This window comes from Rhinopithecus bieti, unplaced genomic scaffold, assembly GCF_001698545.2.
Source record: "Rhinopithecus bieti isolate Rb0 unplaced genomic scaffold, ASM169854v2 scaffold_19737, whole genome shotgun sequence".
Taxonomy (NCBI): Eukaryota; Metazoa; Chordata; class Mammalia; order Primates; family Cercopithecidae; genus Rhinopithecus; species Rhinopithecus bieti.
The window spans coordinates 1040498-1056146 of NW_016809683.1; the positions used below are offsets into that span (position 1 = coordinate 1040498).

Consider the following 15649-nt stretch of genomic DNA (forward strand, 5'->3'; position numbering starts at 1 on the left):
TTGAAATTTCCCACCCTAACCCTACTTGGATTTTTACTTTCTTTCATCATCATTTGCAATCTGTTTTAGCCATACCTTCTAAAACGCTTTGGTATTTAGAAAGTCCATGTTCTCTTGACTTCTAACAATGCCTGTGTCCATTCCTGGTTCTGCTTTTACTGCCCCCTGCAGGGTGCTTGATGGCTCATGGCTGTGAGCCTGGCTCCATTAATGCAACAGCAGTAGTAATTTAAGTGAGTTAGCTTTGGCACTGAGACATCCATAGTTCTTTTGGGACTAAATAGCTTGCAGTTGCACAAAAGCTAGGGTTAGGGGATTCAATGTGTGGTGTGAAATGTCATTGACTTGGATACACAAAGTTGATCCCCTGACCTTGTCCTCATAAGCAATACAACGCAGCCAACTGGCCCAGAGTCATGAAACAAACCCTTCTCTCATATTAAATAAGAATGGCTTTTTATTTAAAAGCACATACTGCTGTTGTTGACCCTCAGATATCCGATTTAGTAGGTCTGGGATGGGGCCCGAGAATACGCATCTCTAACAAGTCCCAGGCGATGCTGACATTGCTAGTCTGGGGACCACATGTTGAGAACCATTGTCTCAAACTATCACAGAAAGAAGGTGAATATCAGAAAACCATCACACCAATGGGGGGTTGAAAGTAGGCTGGGAGTAAAAGCCTCCTGGAAGATGTTTCCTTCTTTGTCAGGAAGCAAGAATTGATTGTGAAATTTATGTACCTAAGCCCTCAAGAAACTTTTAATTTAGAAGACAGAATAAAGAGAAGAATTAAGAAAGACTGCATGGACAAGACATGGTTGGACCAGAGATACAGGTGAGAAACAACGGGGAAAGATATTTCCAGTGCTGGGATGAGTGTGGGTGAAGATGTAGAGGCAAAGAAGCATGAGAGATCATTGACAGGTCCTTGGTTTTAGCCAGAACAGCAGGTTTCACATGATTTTGACCACGAGCCACAGTAAGACAAACATTTGACCTTGTGTACTCAGTACAATATACATTTTCTACTGTAGTTGTGTGTGTACACATTTATATTTATCTCCAATAGATCTTCGTGAAACATTTACCATTGTATATACAGAATGCCTTAAATTTTCTATTCTGTTCCATACGGTTTTACAGAATCTAGAATATAGTTTTATTCCATATAGTACACCATGGGAAGTATAGCAGAGTGTGGCTTCTGATACAAGGCTGTCTGGGTTCAATCCAGAATTAATCACCTTGGGCAACTTATTTAACCTCCCTGGGTCCATGTCCTTACCTGTAAAACAGGGATGGCAAGACAGCTTATTTCCCTAGGGACAGTGTGAGAAGTATGTGAGTCTATGCAAAGTATTTGGAATGCAGCCTACTATATAGAAAGCCATATACATATTTGTTCTTTTGCTATAAATTTCATTTTAAAATGCTTTCGTCACATACTTTATTGATTTCGGGACCTTCTCAATGAGCTGCTGCCTGCAGCTTAAAGGACTAGAACTGAGGTTGAGGTAGGTGGGGGTAAAGCAGATGCGTGATGGAGTTGGGGCATGTGATGTTTGGGATCCACAATAGAGAGGCTCTTGAATGCCAGAGTGAGGACCCTGGACTTCAATCACTGGGTAGTCGCGGGCCATGAAAGAGTTTGTATGGGCACAGTGGTGTGATCAAAGCTGCACCGAGGAACATTAATCTGGCTGCCATGTGAAAGCTGCAGAGAAGTGAAGACACCCTGGTTAGCAGAGAGGAGACAGACTGCGGTCCAGGTAAGAGGCGATCTGGACCCACCCGAGGGGAGAATGGTGGGAATGGAGAGAGGAAAGACCATGAAAGGAATACTAGAGGCCACACCGAGAGCATCCACCACCAAAGAAAAAAATGGCTCCATAGGCTGGCAAGCGAGCTGGAGCTCTGTGGTCTCCCTCTCCACTTGAGAACAGCATTGGAAGAACTGCATCTCCCTGTCACCCTAACTGAGAGAAACTTCAGTGGGACATTAGCTTCCCCTGAAGATGCAAATGGAATGGGAAGTCCAACACTGAAACGCGTTCTTTGTAGCCCTGCCAGAGGCCTAATCTGGGACCGCTCCTCAGCAGGTCCTTGGAACTGGCAGCAGTTATGCCAATGGGTGAACAGATGAGTTACTCAAATGAGAGAACATTCCCCAGGAGAGCAACCGGAGTCAGTCTGGATGCTGAAGAATAATCCTTAGAGGTTAAAGCAGCATCTGTGACCAAATCTTCACAAAAGATCTGCAGCCTCAATTTTCAAGTTGCTAATGAGATCCTTGTTTATGATGTTAGATTCTTTCAGAGGCTTAGTGGGGGGTAAGGAACCTGAGTGAGTGGGGAGAAGAGACCGACTCCTAAGGAGGTGGATAATTAATCTTCTCCAAGGCTTAATCACGTCCTGATAATTTAATTTAATTTAAATGGTGCTGTGAGTTCAAGTTGGTCTTTTCAGGAGCCTGTGATATGGCAGGTTGGAGCAAATCCTGTTGTAGGCAGAGCGGACAAAATGCGTTTACCCAAGTCAGCTGTGCTCTGTGTATTTTGCAGTGGTTTTCTCAGATGTCTCTGGAACATTTATGTGGCTCCAGCATGGTCAAGAGGGTGTGGTGCTGGCCTCTTAGAGCATCCTGTCCTGCAGCACTCTATCCAATGAAGGCAACTCCCACGTCTCCTCCTTGAGGGTGTCTCATTTGGTCTTTCGTTGACACAGGCTTGTTCTTTGCCCTGGATAGCCATAAAAAGAGCAAAGATTAAATGCTTATTATGAATCTGGTTCTGTTCTAATTTATTTACTGTATTACTTCATTTACGTTAATCCTGTGTACTATATTGTCCCATTCCATTTGAAGGAGAAGGAAACTGAGGCACACGTGATTTATGGAGTGTTTCTGAGGTCCCAGAGCACTCGCTTGGTGGATCTGGGATTCAGACCCCAGTCTATCTGACTCTAGAACAAGTTCACCTTCCCGGAGCTGTCTTGGTCAGGATGTAGGAACTCATGTTACTCTCTTCTCCAGGTGGATTTTGATATGTCACTCTTCCTGTTCAGGTCTCCTCTGGCTTCCAAGGTCCTCTCATAGTTGGTCACTTTAGTGCACAGGTAAAAGGCTATCTGGAGGTGACAGCCTCACCCCAGCACATAATTCCTGGTCCAATCCATTCCAATGGAGCCTCATCTTCCTCTTTTGAGAATCAGGACACAGACAATGTCTTCCCACTTGGCTGCACTCTAGGAAGTTGGAGGCAAATCCTTCCATGATTAGTCCTAGGGAACTGAGGCTGGGTAAGATTAGAAATTTTTCATGGATACTATTTTAGAATTGAAGGGACAGGTGTAATTTCTATGGATGTAATCCAGACAATAGACACAGAGGGCTCCAAGTGACTTCTGAGAAGCCTTTCCAAACCTAGAAAATGATATTCATTCATTCATTCATTCATTCACACATTTGTTTAGCATTTACCATGCACTGGAAACACTGTGGTAGGCACTATGGAATTGATGAATGAGATATCATTCCTGCCTCATGGCAACCACAGTCTAAAGGGGAGATGGACACTATAAAAGGAATAAATATAAAATCAAAATTGTCCAATGCAATGAAGCATCACTTCCCATGATGAATAAGGGTGCCTCATTTTTGTGGCCTAGTTAAGAAAGGAAGAGGTTCATATTGGGATATTTTCCATTATATTCACTACTGTGTGTGTCATCCATTTGGATAAAAATATTTCCAAAATGTTTACTTGGTGTGTAAGAGGATAAGGTTCCAGAAGAAGCCCCATCCTTTCATGATCCCAGACTCAAGCCACATGTGGTTGGTTAGGCAGTGATTAAAGGTGAAATGAGGGCCCTTCCAGAGGGCCCAACTCTCTGGTCCCTCTGGGATACAGTGTGTGTGGTCAACAAATGCTGAGGAAGTAAAGATAGACAGTCAGAATAAAAAGTATTTTGTACCTCTGTGTGCCAACATCTCTTCTGGGCACTTTGATGTTTACTATATGTCTCAGATTTTCTCTTTAAAGCTCTGTGACCCAAGCATATTTTCCTCATTGAGGGGTTTGGAATTTAAAGACATGAATGAATTTCCCAAAGTTGTCCAACTGGCAAAGGGTAAAACCAGGATAGAAAAAATCTAGATCTTTCTGACTGGAAAGTCAAATATTTGTATTATAAATTTCTCTTCTCAGCTGAGAAGAAATTATGGAAGAAGAGCCTGGAACTAAATCACGTACAGTTTTGAGTATGGAGAACACTATCCAGGTGCAAGGTTGTTTCATGCCATGAATGTTAAGCATTGTCACCTATGCTCTATTATCTACTTGACAGTGTCTGTCCTGTTGTATAATTCCATCACATCACGTTGCATTGTAGTGTATTGCATTGCAGCTCATTCTATTCCCTTTCTTTCTTCCTTTCTTCCTTCCTTCCTTCACATTGCAGCTCATTCTATTTCCTTTCTTTCTTTCTTCCTTCGTTCCTTTCTTCCTTCCTTCCTTCCTTCCTTCATTTCCTCCTTTCCTCCCTTCCTCCCTCCTTTCTTTCTTCCTCTCCTTCCTTTCTTCCTTTTCTTTTTTCCTTCTTTTCCTCTTTCTCTCTTTCTCTCTCTCTCTTTCTTTCTTTCTTTCTTTCTTTCTTTCTTTCTTTCTTTCTTTCTTTCTTTCTTTCTTTCTTTCTTTCTTTCCTTCCTTCCTTCCTTCCTTCCTTCCTTCCTTCCTTCCTTCTTTCTCTTTCTTTCTTTCTCTCTTCCTTTCCTTTCCTTTTCTACTTTCCTTTCCTTTCCTTCTCTTTTCTTTCCTTCTCTTCTCTTTTCTTTTCTTTTCTTTCTGATGGAGTTTTGCTCCTGTTGCCCAGACTGGAGTGCAATGGCGCAATCTCAGCTCACTGCAATCTCTGCCTCTCAGATTCAAGCAGTTCTCCTGCCTCAGCCTCCCGAGTAGCTGGGATTACGGGCACCCGCCACCACACCCAGCTACTTTTTGTGTTTTTTAGTAAAGATGGGGTTTCACCATGTTGGCCAGGCTGGTCCTGAACTTCTGACCTCAGGTGATCCACCCACCTTGGCCTCCCAAAGTGCTGGGATTACAGGCATGAGCCACCAGTGCCTGGATGAATAAATTGCACAAGTCATTCAACCAGTCTCCATGTACCAGTTTCCTCAGATGTTGTCCTAGTCTGGGGACCACACTGGCCTCTTGTAGGAGGCAGGGTTTCTGTGGTCTATCCATTTTGTTTAGGCTGAAGACAGCATCATTTAGGCTCTGTCAGGCCATTTTGCTATAGCTCAAGTGTTAGACATTACTGCCAGGTCCCTGGCAAGTTCCATTGTTTCAGTTACAAAAGCAGTTTGTTACCATCCTTAGCAACCCATCCGCATGAACAAGTTGAAATAAGTGCTTTTAACAATCATACTCTTAAGACTGATGTCCATTATTAAAGAGTCATATATAGCTCATTCCTCTTCATCTCCAATCCTTGTTTCTGGGGTACAATAATCTCATGGACTCATGTGACCATAGTGAGTGCTCTCAGTTTTTGTGAGGGGAAAAGAACAGAGTCAAGTCAAGCAAACAAGCAGAATGTACACCTCATCAGTGCCACCTGTGACCACATTCAACCACCCGTCTTCTTCCTGCATCTTTAATCAGAAGGAGAAGGTGACTTGCTTTTTACCTACCATCCATCCCAAATTTGCCCTCACAGAAATAAGGGCTTGTTTGTTTCGTTTTCCCTTCTTTTTAAACTTAAAAGACATACTTTAAAACTTACATAAAATTGCAAGAAAATAGTAAAAAGAATTCTCCTACTATTGTATTCACAGTTCCCCAATTATGAATATTCTTTATCATTCAATATCTATATCTATGTATCTGTACTCATTAGCTTTGTCTCTTTGTCTCTTTACCCGTTAGCTTTGCTGTTCTATATCCATTACTCTGTAAGTATGTTTGTATCTATCTATGTATTTATTTCTGAATTATTTGAGATCAGGTTACACGCGTGAGGTCCCTTTACCCCAAATACTTAAGTATTTCCTTAAAACAAAGATATTATCTTATATAATCAGAGTACAATGACCAAAATCAGAAAGTTAACATTGATTTAATGATACTTATCTAACCTACAGACCTTATTCAAATTTCACCAGTTATCCTAATAATGTAAGTATATTATTATACAAATGTAAATAATACTTACATTTACAGCCAATGTAAGTATTATTTATAGCCAAAGCAATTTCTGGTCTAGAATTCCACCTAGAATCATGTGGCACATTAAATTGCTATCTTTTTAGTGTCTTTTAATCTGAAATAGTTATTCACTCTTTATCATTCATGAATTATTATTGAAGAATATAGGCCAGTTGCTTATAATAGCGTATGTTTCAATTTGAGTTTGCCTGATGACTAGATTCATGAGGTTATGATTTTTTTTCAGCAGGAATACCACAAAAATGATGCTGTATCTTTCCCAGTTTGTCTGTTGGGCAGCATATGATCACTGGTTTATTTATTAGTGGAGGGAGGCTTCTTTCCTAATGACTCAAGTTCATTTTTTTTTTCTTAGTACAACAAGCACCAATAGCAGAAAGGCACAGTTTGGTATTTAGCCATTGCTAGAAATTCCAAGATCACTTTGACTTCCTTAAAACACACTTTCAGTTCAGAACATGAACATAAAACAGCTTGAAGCTTTCTGTTTTCTTTATCTTCTGATGTGAGACAGTCACAACCAAACTTTTAAGAGATTTGCTCCTCTTGCTATGCTAGCCCAATGAAGAGATGGGAGGAATCAAATGAGATAGTAAATGAGAAAGTGGCTTGTAAACTGTGACGTGTGATAGAAATCCAAGGGGCTCTGATTGTGATGAAGGTTATATTCTTCGATTTCATGGAGAAAAGAGGTTTCAGGGAGTAGGATAACTGTATGTTTCAACTTGATTGCATCACGGGATGCTCGGATATCTGGTTACATGCTATTTATGAGTGTGTCTGTGAGGATGTTTCCAGAAGAAATCAGCATTCAAATCGTTAGACTGAATAAAGGGAATGGCTCTCCCCAATGTGGGTGGGTATTATCTAATCCACTGAGGGCCTGAATAGAAAATAAAGGATGACAAAGGATGAATAGAACATAAAGGAGGATGGAAGGAAGGAGTCTTTGTCTTTCTCTCTCTGCCTGACTGCTTGGCTAGAACATTGATCTACTCTTGGTGCTTCTCCTGGTTTTCAGACCTTCAGACTTGGACTGGAATCTACATCTAAATCTACAAGCTCTCCAGCTCTTAGATCTTAGAACTATACCTAAATATCTCTCTCTCTCTCTCTCTCTCTCTCTCTCTCTCTCTCTCTCTCTCTCTCCCCCTCTCCCTCTCCCTCTCTTACAGGGCAGTTGTTTATAGAATATCTCTCAATTGGAGTTTGATGTTTTTGAGAGACAGAATATCTATCTATCTATCTATCTATCTATCTATCTATCTATCTATCTATCTATCTATCTGTTTTTTATCTATCTATCATCTATCTATTATCTATCTATCTATCTATCTATCTATCTATCTATCTATCCATCCATCTATCCATCCTGCTTCTCTAGAGAACATAGACTAATGTAGGTGAGAACTAGGATCCCTCCCCCACTGAGAATTGTTCAGGGCCCTGTACCCCAGGGGAAGAACCTATTTCCTTTCTTTCTCTTAGATCCATTGCTCACCTTTTCTTCTGCCTACAATCCTAGAAGTTCCAAATCTTCCAGGAGGAATTCTCCGAGTTTGTCCTTGCTTCATCTCCACCAACCTGAGTCAGCGAGTTTTTCAACCTTGCTATTTGTACCCGTGTCCAGGTTGTTAATATATGTACACGCACTGTGTGTTGCTGGACCCTGAGTGCTGGAGGGCATGAAAATATTAACTTCTGTTCATGCAGAGAATTTGCTATTAACTCCAATGCTTCCTTTTTTTAAAAAATTTATTCACAGAAACCTGACAAGATTTTTACAGCTTTTTCTAGCTTATCAACTCGATTCAAATATCATAAAGGTTATTTTACCTTTCCTCACCCTATACTTGCAAGATTGTTTTAATAGATTTTCTCTGATTAAAATAAATCATTCTCATGGTAGAATATTTGGAAAGATCAGGAAAATCTAAAGTAGAAAATAATTCCTCAAATCTTAACTCCCTGAAACCCTTATTCTCATCCTTTTTGGATTTGTGATTCCAGTCTTTTTTCCTTTGGTACATTTTTAACAGATTTAGAATATTCAATATTCACAATATTGTTTGTATCTTTTCTTCTCAATTTACTAACTCTGTTTCCACTTCAAGGTACTGTTTAATTCTCAGCTCGTCTTTGAAATAACCTACTGACCCCCAAGCAGAACAGAAGATAAGCACTAGGCTTATCCCACCTCAGATGGAACAGGAACTTGCTTGACTCATTGGTTGGTTTATATATGGGGCAATGGAAGGCAAAACACTGGAGAGTAGGCACTGTAGGATGAAACGTGTGTGTTAGAGTCTCTGCAATTTGACTTACTAGTTTCGTGACGCTGGAAAACGTTTTCTAAAAATTCCACATCTCAGTTTCTTCTATTGTAAAATAGGGATAATTACATCTACCTCTGCAAGTATGGTGTAGATTAAAAGACTCATAGCTCATAGCTTCTTCAGCCTCATAGTACACACTCAGTTAATGGTGGTTCAATAACTTCCCTTATCTGTATAAGACATCTGAGTTTTCCTACAACGAACCCATTCCCCTTCTCTTTATTACAGTGTCCAATATTTCAGGAAAGCACTCCCAGCCCACTCAGCCATTGTGTCATAGCCCCAGGGATATAACTCCTAGCCCCAGGGAGAGATACCTAATCCCAGCTCAGTCATTGATAATATGATCTCTCTTTTACTACAGTTGGTTCAGGAAGGGCCTGTAACCCAAACTGAAAATCAGTGAGATACAGTTATGGAACTTCTGTATGACTTCTGGAACAGAGAAGTTCTCTTTCCATTTGCCTAGAAGCTTGGATCATGTAAGCATGGAGCTTGCAGGAACTTCTGCACTCTGGCCCTGCTGTTTCTACCAGTGTGGCGAGGAAATGGCTGATAATTAAGCAAATGCAATAAAGACCAGAGTTGAGGAATAGAAACTGATCCTGTTAACATTGTCTGACCCACTGGATCTAGCCTTGCTTAAAACTAAATACAAAGCTTTTCCTTTGAATGAACCACAAACAGCCACTCCTTGACCCCTTTTTAAAGGCTGGCTTGAGTTGGGTTCCATTATTTGCAATCAAAAGAGATTTGATCAAGATACTTTTCTGGCTTCTGCTTTTCAAAATTTGAAGGTTCTATGAATCATTCCTCAGAGCAGATTAATTTGTATCAAGAATAGTCCATTCAGGTGCATTAGGGCCAAGTGGTTAACATTTACTGAGAGTACCTTCCAGCCTGGGGCCAGATGCAAATCTTCACCAAAATGGAGACAAACACACAGGGTGCTTGATAAAGCACAATGTGAATTAACATCAGCCACCCTGTACAGCTTGATCCAAAGGCTGACGTAGCAAAAGTTAATGAAGACCAATATGGAGTTTCACTTCTGTTCTTACTATTTATTCCTAACTAGTATTGAAGGAATCTTTTTATTTTTTTAAATCATGTATTCTTTTTCAATTCTAAATCTTTCCCTTTCTCTCTCTCTCTCTCTTGCTTTAAGGAAACCCAGCTACTATGCACACTTCTTCTGTTTCACTTTTTATTATTGTGGTAAGGACATTTAACATGAAATCTAGCCTTTTAACAAATTTTTAAGTGGATAAGATCATATCGTTACCTGCAGGCATGATGTTGTACAGCAGATCTCTAGAACATAGTCATCTTGCAAAACTGACACTGTATCTGTTGAATAGCAATTGCCTATTTCCTTTTTCTTCTAGACTCTGGCAACCAAAATTCTACTTTATGGTACTATAAATGTGAGTATTTTGGATATTTCATATAAGTGGAATCATGTAATATTTGTTTTTCTGTAACTGGCTTATTTCACTCAGCATAATGTCTTCCAGGTTCATCCACATTGATGAATATTGCAGGGTTTCTTCTTTTTCAAGGCTGAACAAAATTCCATTATATGTATATGTAAACACACACACACACACAGACACACATACACACACACACATTACGTTTTCTTTATCCATCCTTTTTCCATCAATGAGCATTTAGGTTGTTTCCATATCTTGGCTATTGCAAATAATGCTGCAATGAATATGAGAGTGTAAATATCTCTTTGAGAATCTGATTTAATTCTTTTCGATAAATACCTTGACATGGAATTGCTGGAATATGGTATTCTATTTTTAATTTTTTGAGAAACCTTCATACCCTTTTCCATAGCAGCTGAAACATTTTGCATTCCCACTAACAACATACAAAAGTCTCATTTCTCCATGTCTTTGCCAATACTTGCTACCTTTTACCTTTTGTCTGTTTGTTTGTTTTTTTGAAAATGGCCATTGTAACAAGTGTAAGTTGATATCTTACATGGTTTTGATTTGTATTTCCTTGATGGTTAGTGATGACGAACATCTTTTCATATACCCGTTGGCCATCTGTATGTCATTAGACAAATGTCTATGGAAGTTCTTTGCTCTTTTTTGTTTGTTTGTTTGTTTGTTTGTTTTTGAGATGAAGTCTCACCTTGTCACCCAGGCTGGAGTGCAGTGGCTCAATCTCGGCTCACTACAGCCTCCATCTCCTGGGTTCAAGTGATTCTCCTGCCTCAGCCTTCTGAGTAGCTGGGATTACAGGTACTCGCCACCATGCCTGGCTAATTTTTTGTACTTTTAGTAGAGATGGGGTTTCGCCATGTTGGCCAGGCTGGTCTCAAACTCCTGACCTCAGGTGACCCACCCACCTTGGCCTCCCAAAGTGCTAAGATTGCAGGCGTGAGCCACTGCGCCCAGCCTCTTTGCTCATTTTTAATTGGGTTATTTGTTTGTTTTTGTTATTGATTTATAGCAGTTCCTTACATATTTTGGAAATGAACTTCTTAGCAGATATATGGTTTGCATTGTGAATATTTTCTTCCATTCCTTAGGTTGCCCTTCACTCTATCATTTGCTTTCCTGTGTAGAAGCTTTTTAGTTTGACGAAGTACCACTTGTTAACTTGTGCTTTTGTTGCCAGTGCTTTTGGTATCATATTTAAGAAATCACTGCCAAGACCAATGTCATAAAGCTTTTCCCCTATGTTTTCTTCCAGGAGTTTTGAACTTTTGGGTCTTATCTTTAAGTCTTTAATTCATTTTAAGTTGACTCCTGTGTGTGCAGTAAGAAAAAAGCAGGGTTTTTTCGACAGCGTTTGTTGAAGAGACTATCTTTTCTTTCCCCATTGTGTATTCTTAGCACATTTGTCAAAGATCAGTTAACCGTATACACATGGGTTTATTCCTGGGCTTTCTATTCTGTTCTATTGGTCCTCTCTCTCTCTCTCTCTCTTTTTCTGTTTTTATTTTTATTTTTTTCCTCTCTTTTAGACAGGTCTTGCTCTGTTGCTGAGGCTGGGGTGCAGTGGTGCAATTACGACTCACTGCAGCCTCCACCTCCTAGGCTCAAGTGATCCTCCCTCCACCTCCTAGGCTCAAGTGGTCCTCCCTCCACCTCCTAGGCTCAAGTGATCCTCCCACCTCAGCTTCCCAAGTAGTTTTATGATCACACACCATAACCAAGTTGAGTTTATCCTTGAAATGTATGAATTGTCTAACACACAAAAATTAATTAATGGGATACAACAATATAGCACATTAACAGAATGAAGGAAAGAAATCATATGATCATCTTAATGGATAGAGAAAAATCATTTGGCTGAATTCAACAGTGTTTCATGATAAAAAGTCTCTCAACAAACTAGGACTAAGAAGGATTTTAACTCACCAATTTGAAGGCTGTATATGAAAAGCCCACGGCTAACATCATACTCAATGGTGAAAAGCTGAAAACTTCCCCTGTAGGATAGGGAAGAAGGCAAGGATGCTCGCTCTAGTCATTTCTATTCAACATAGAACTGGGAGTCCTAGTCAGAGCAATTAGGCAAGAAATAGAAATAAAAGTATCTAAATTGGAAAAGGAGAAGTAAAATTTTCTGTTTACAGATGACATGATCTTATAATTAGAAAGCCCTAAAGACTTCACACATACACATAAACAAAACAGAACTAATAAAAAAATTCAGTAAAATTGCAGGACACTGAATCAACATTAAAAAATCAGCTGTTATTTCTATACACTAACAATAAACTACCTGAAAAGGAAATTAAGAAAATAATTCCATTTATGATAGCATCAAAAAGAATAAAATACTTAGGAATAAACTTAACCAAAGAAGTGAAAGGTTTATACAATGAAAACAATAGAACATTGATGAAAGAAATTAGAGAAGACGGCCAGGCGCGGTGGCTCAAGCCTGTAATCCCAGCACTTTGGGAGGCCGAGGCAGGCGGATCACGAGGTCAGGAGATCGAGACCATCCTGGCTAACACGGTGAAACCCCGTCTCTACTAAAAATACAAAAATTAGCTGGGTGCGGTGGCAGCGCCTGTAGTCCCAGCTACATGGGGGGCTGAGGCAGAAGAATGGCGTGAACCCGGGAGGCGGAGCTTGCAGTGAGTGGAGATCGCGCCACTGCACTCCAGCCTGCGCGACAGAGCGAGACTCCGTCTCAAAAAAAAAAAAAAAAAAGAAAAGAAAAAAGAAATTAAAGAAGACATAAATGAATGGAAAGATATTAAGATATTCTGGGTTAATGGATTGGAAGACTTAATATTATTAAAATGTCCATACTACCCAAAGCAATCTACAGATTCAATGCAATACTTATAAAAATGCCAATGGCATATTTTACATAAATAGAAAAAACAATTCTAAAGTTCATAGGGAGTGACAAAAGATCCCACATAGTCGAAACAATCTTGAGAGAGAAAAACTAAGCTAGAGGCATTATACTTCCTAATTTCAAAGTGTTTCACAGAGCTGCAATAATTAAAACTGTGTCATTTAAAATCTCATCTTCTTATAGTTAGAACAGAGGTGCTTAGAGAAATGAGATATAATTTCATTTGCTGTGGTAAAGCCCTGTGATTTCATATATACATATGAAATCAGAATACACACACACACACACACACACACACACACATATATATTTTCAATCGGAACCACATTTTCAAATCACTCAATCCCTTTTCATTTCAGACTGACTAATTATATAGAAGTTAGTGTTCACAGTTACAGTACTACTGATATATTACTCTTAAGAATTCATTTCAACTATTCTGAAAAGGCCTTGTTTTTTAATATACAATTGACACAGTTCTATCCACTTACATTGGATCACTGATATAATACAATTAAATATAAAACTAAAAATAGAGGGGCTTTAAAATCTATTAAATCTATTTTATACTGTAATTTAGGTATATGTCTATTTGGGGATGAATACTGTTAATTATGAATGTTTTCATTCGTGAATAACATGAAACGTAACCCAGGATTAACCAACGCCCACTTTCAGCCCTCCCCGTTTAGAAGTGTGTTGTTGGTTCAGCTGCTGTGTAATACAGTCGAAGACTATGCGTCTTTTAATCTTTCTGTTCCACTAGCCTTAGCAGGCTTGCTTTGCCTAGTCATATTTATTACCTAATAAATGCAAAATGGTTGCTGCAGCTCCAGATGCCACATCTGTGTCCAAGGAGAAAGAAGGAGGAAGGAAGAGCTCCAGCAATCTGTCCCTTTAATCAGGAAAGCAAAACCTTTCTGAAAAGTTTTCACCTATTTCAAAAAAGCAGGGTCATATGGCAAAGAGAAGTATAGTCATGATTCATCACTTGGGGATGGGCATGTGGCTACTCAGAATAAAATTGAGTTCTGTTAGAAAAAACGAATGGTGGAGGAGGCTGCTGAGTCAGCAACTAACACTGCTTCATGTGCCCACTTTGGATAAATAAGTTTCATTTCTACAGGCTACAAGGCATACATGTGTCTAGGTATGTTCTTATATATTCCTAAGTGTCAATATAAACATCAACATTTAGAAATGAATTAGCATAGGTAAAGTGTTTAGAATAATGCCTATTAGGTGCCATAAAAAGATTTGCTATCATTCTTTTTACTGTTAGGTATCTATATATTTATATGTGCTTTACAGACAGTTTCTAAAAGTACTTCCTTTCCTCTTCACGATGATTACAACATCTGTTCTTTCTAACTCTAGGGGTACAAGCTGGAAAAGGGGAGAAATGAATCAGGCTACAGGCCAAGCGTCCATCACTGATTCCCAGAGATGCCCATTGTGTGGTAGGCACTTCCATGGGTATAGGCATCCCTCAGCTCATGGCCCGTATTCCAGCTTGTAGACTTTTGCTAAGGACGTCCCCTCACCAGTAACCAGCTCTGGTCGAAAGCTCCTGGCTGCATTCTTCAGTGTCCACAAACCCATAGAGGCTCCTCATCCTCAACTGTGGGATTGCAGCTTTTCCTGCTGGTTCCTCCTCTTTGCCCTGGCATGTCTCCAGATGTTGTTCTCCCTCTGCTCAAATAGGCATGGAGCAGGGGCAGATCAGAAAGTCCAATGTCCAACCATCCTCCAACCCAACAAAATGCTAGACTATCATCATTGCATGTGCCCCAGTCTCTTCTGGGCATTCGTAAGAGTGTTCCTTTTATGTCGTGAAATGAGGAGTGACCCTTCTGCTCCCAATAAACAGACCCACACATATGACCTTGTCCTGCTGATGTCCTGGAATTCCATCTCTTCCTCCAGTCATTCATCTGCTTATATAGAAAGAAGATTTGGGGGTTTTAGCCTCCCCTTGATACCCTAAAGAGGTGTGTGTGGCCTCCTGATACTCATTTTCCTTTAGAATGTGGGCAACTAGAGGCCACTCTGCCATTTGCTTTGAGTTTGAGAAGCTAATTCTGGGTTAACAGTGAAAGTCCTATTTGATATCCTGCTACTCTTGTTATTTTAACCTAATTAGATATTATGTAAGTTGATAAAATGTGCATGTACGAGGAAATAGAGCAGAGTCTCCAAAAAAACTAAGTGAAATTAGTTAAAGAAGCTTGAAAAGCTGTTATTTAAAATGCTGTGCCATCAGATATATGTGAGGTAATACTAAGCGGCTGGAAAACAATGGTAAAATGGGAAGTGATTGTTCACTCAGATTGTTTCATGTGTTTCTCGACATCCTCATCGCATTTTAAAAGATTTTAAACTAGAATTGAAATGTAAAGGAGGTTCATAAAAGAAGATAGGGATATCCAATTTGCAGGCTCCGGCTCCAAGAACGGTGTGGGCCCTATGGCAAAAGGCAAACAAATACGCAATCATATGTTTTAGGTTGAAACCAAAGCTTTAGGGTATGTATATTTCATTTTTAAAAGATTTCTCTGACCATCTTTTCAACTAGCTGTTTCTAATACTGGATAACAGGGCTTTTATACCAGCTCATAGTACCAGCTGCCAGCCTCCAGGTGCCCTTGCAGACAGTCTCCCAGCCAGGGAAGAATGTGGAGCAGACTCCCATCTTTCTCAGCAAGCCCCCTTCCCTCCTCTTCTCCTTCTTTCTTAGAC

The 15649-nt window shown here is 39.8% G+C and overlaps 1 long non-coding RNA gene across 1 annotated transcript in view; it reads right to left on the reverse strand.

Moving 5' to 3' along the window:
- Positions 1 to 529: 529 nt before the first annotated feature.
- LOC108540859 (uncharacterized) overlaps positions 530 to 15649 on the reverse strand; it is a 45200-nt gene continuing 30080 nt past the window's right edge. Inside the window, exons 3-4 of the long non-coding RNA XR_001888785.1 lie at positions 11953 to 12023; positions 530 to 2741 (exon numbers count right to left, since the gene is read on the reverse strand). This is a non-coding gene — a long non-coding RNA (uncharacterized LOC108540859). The remainder of the gene's footprint in view (positions 2742 to 11952; positions 12024 to 15649) is intronic.